Here is a 3825-nt window from a genome sequence, read left to right on the forward strand (position 1 = left end):
AAGGAAAGGAAAGGAAAGGAAAGGAAAGGAAAGGAAAGGAAAGGAAAGGAAAGGAAAGGAAAGGAAAGGAAAGGAAAGGAAAGGAAAGGAAAGGAAAAAGAGGAAAGAAGAAGAGAGTCTCTGCAGAAAAGTTCTCTGCTAAGTGAAGACTGTGTAGAGTGACTTTCCTCTGGAAGGCAGAGAAACCCAGGACTTCATGTAGCAAAGGACTTATGTTCTTAAGGAGTTTCTGAAATCCAGCCCCTTTGTATCAATGCCTTTATATTGTTAATTTTTCAACCACCAATCTTTCCAGTCCCATCTACCTTTGTTAAACTTACCAGAGAGCATGTGCAAAGGCTAGCCAAAAGGAAGTGGGGTGTGACAATGTTAAAAATGAGGTAGAATAATGGGAAAATGAAGTATTGCATTTTAGATGTGAAGTGAGAATCGAAATATACCTATATGCCCCTCTTCACTGTCATAACATAAGCTATGAAATTTCACCAATTACAGCGTGTTTCATTATCGAAAATAAAAATGTACACACTGAAAAGGATCACTTAGAATAGTGCTGTATCTCAAATCTCCATTTTCTCTCTTTTTTTTCAAATATATTTCTATTTTTTGGTTTTCGTTGTTGATTCATTATTTGATTTCAGTGACATTTTGGGAAGAATAAAATGGAGATTAAAAAATTAAGTTCTTTAAACACATATTTGAGTTTATATGCTGTGTTAAATTAGTAATACTGAGTACTAAGCTCTCATTATACCAGAATTCATACTGAGAGAGAAGAGTTATCCTGAAGGAACCACAGGAGAAGGGGTTATCCATGCTTATTAAAATATTAAAAATAGTAAAATATTAATTTTCTATAATTAATTATCTATTATTTTTTTCTACAAGAAGGACTGATTATTGACCCTACAGAATTAGAAATTCAGAATATATATTATGCAACTGATTTTATTTTCCTCTTAGTACTAGCTTGTTCCCTATACCTTCTTCTCCAGCTACTTTTCCAGCATTGTATTTCAAAAAAATGATTTGCCATTCTTTCCTATCGTTTCACAAAAGAATGAAGAGATTTAAGTAAGAGGAAAATTTGAGATACTGTATTTCTTACTTATCAATATCAAAAATTCATCCTAATAAGGATTACTCCTACTCTGACTCCACAGCTCTTCCTGATTCCACGAAAGTATTCTCAAGTTGCATATATTTCCATATTTGATCTGCATTAATATTAAAATCCTTCTAAAATTTCTAGAAAGATTTACATGCTTTATCATCAGATAAATCTTTATCTTTTTCTGAAAGTTTGTTCTTCTTTGAAAAGCAACAAATATTTAAATTGAACAAAGCAAAAGCAATGTAACAAAAGGAAAGGTGCCAGATGAAAAGAGAAATCTAGAGACTGAATTCACTACTATATTTGTTATCTGTGTAAAAATTTTCAGAGTCAATACCAAATAGAAATAAGTAGCAAATTAAAAATCTGACATGCAGAGTTAAGTTAGACAAGATAGCATATCTAGCATTAAATCTCTTCCATACATCTATACTGGATGGATAAGTAACGGAAGAGATGTGATATTGCTATGGCTGCTTAAGACAGAATAGGAAGAGATAATTGGACAGCTAGATGGAAACCGAAAGTAGACTTTCCCATAATGCTGTCAATAAGAAATGGTAACTGAAACTTGGAATGTTTGGATTTTTTTTCCAGGAGCTGTAGGATGCTGACAGTTTGTGGGGTATTTTGTTTGTTTGTTTTGTTTTGTTTTGTTTTGTTTTGTTTTTAATAGTAAATCCTTTGGATTTTTAAATCTCATGGTATGTTGCTCAAGAGATCAGAGATTCTTCAAGAATATCGTATCTTGTATTACTTAGTCATTACCTCTGCTTCTGAAGAAGGGTGTGTGGATAGGGGCTGCATGGAGAAAGGCATTAGTAAGAGAACAGAGGGGGGAAAGAAAAGGAATAAGAGACTTTTCTATGCATTGTGCAAACATACTACAAGGAAAGAGTGGAAGTGTAATTTAGGTAACTTCTAAAGTAATTTGTGTCAAACACAAATTTCACTGTTTTTAAATGTAGATTAGATCTAAACTACTATACCATCCAGATTACATACCTCAAAATGCTGCTGGTTTCATTCATGATCCTCCCAAGCAGTGCACTCACACTGTAAAAATGAAGTTTCATCTTTATGTTCTTTGGATATCTCTCTTTTTATCTCTGCTGTACCTCGTGAACTCCATCTCTGTGCCATCTGTCAGTGAGATAGGCCTGGGAAAAACAGAACCACTGGTACTTAAAACGTTTGAAACTCCTGAATAAATCACTAGAGAACATGCTATAGGGAACAACTTTGCAGTGACAAGGAAATAAAATCAATTTTATAATAGGTCTCCTCAAATTCTAATTTCCATAGGGTCAACGCTCAGTCTTTCCCTTAGAAAACCTTACCCTAGAGGGAGGTAAAGGGAAAAATTGGCCAAGGTCCCCCTTTGAGAACATTTGACTTCTTCCTCTGAGGCAAGGAAATTTGCTCCCTGTGCTCCACAGAGCATTCATTGGTGGGGGGATAGGGGATTAGTCTCCAACTCCATTAAATTTTCCCAGAGCCACAGGGGACTGTGCAATCTCCAGCTCTTCTCTAAATGATAGTTTGCTCAAAAGGCTTCCTGCTACATTTGAAATATAGGATAGGTGTTGCAGCATTAGCTGCAGACCCATGCAGAGAACCCAGAGACAAAACCGAGGGGTAGTGCTGCAGAGCCCACACATTTTCTTACTTCATAACCAAGACAGAAAGATTTTCTCTCAGATCAAGAAAAGAATGAAAATATATATATTTCCAGTGGTAAGCATTAGAATTTCAGAGGAGTGCAGAAACCATCCTGTATATCAAGATTAAAAACTTACACTGAAAAAATCTGTGCAGCACACATTAAAACACCAAAATAATACGTATCTTTTTCTCATATAACATCTAACCAAGCCACTGTGTCTTTAGGAATGCTATCTACTACAAAAAAAAAAAAAAAAGGCTTTATCCTGTCACAAGTCTTGGCTGCCACAGGAGTTTGCTGCATGTGATATATTCCTGCTTCCCTTTCACAGTAAGCTCTTTTTCCTTCTTCCGCTCCACTAAAGTGTGTGTATGTTGGTCCAGCTCAAAGTAAGGGGTAGTAGCTGCTGTTTTTATGTTTATAGATACACGGCACAGATAATGCAGTGACAACCTGAAAACTCAGTTCTTCCAGAGACTGTTTTTCAGGTCTGATATTTGCAATTCCTCTTCCTTTACCACTTCCCAAAGTTCAAGGTAAGTGGATGTGCTCATCTGTCCCTCCATGTATGCAGCTATCTGGAATACCATAGTGACTATCACAAGTTCAAGCACAAACATTTTATTGCACTGGGTTTTGCGTTGAAGTCCCCAGAATGATTTTTTTCCTTTATATCTGCAAGGAAGGAAATGTCCCTTATCAGTATAATTCATCAAAATAGTGATTTCACACAGGTAAAATAGTGGGTCTGAATCTTATTACCATGGTAGCTCCTTTAAGCCTCTGTGGTGAGATGAAAGGGCATCAAACCATTTATGAATAATTGCCATGGTCTTCGAGGTCCCTCTGTTCTGCTCTTGCAAATGAAGCATCAGCAGAAATGATTATCAGGTCAGATAGCTTATAAGGTTCAAATCCTAAGCAGATGTGGATTGGTATCACCCTACCAGAAAAAGAAAAATCACCACATATGCCACTTTCTGATCTGGCTTTAGGAAGTATTTATCTTACCATGTTCACCTGAATTTATGAAGAATTTGCACTT

The sequence above is a fragment of the Coturnix japonica genome, chromosome 3, assembly GCF_001577835.2.
Source record: "Coturnix japonica isolate 7356 chromosome 3, Coturnix japonica 2.1, whole genome shotgun sequence".
In the NCBI taxonomy this organism is placed as follows: Eukaryota; Metazoa; Chordata; class Aves; order Galliformes; family Phasianidae; genus Coturnix; species Coturnix japonica.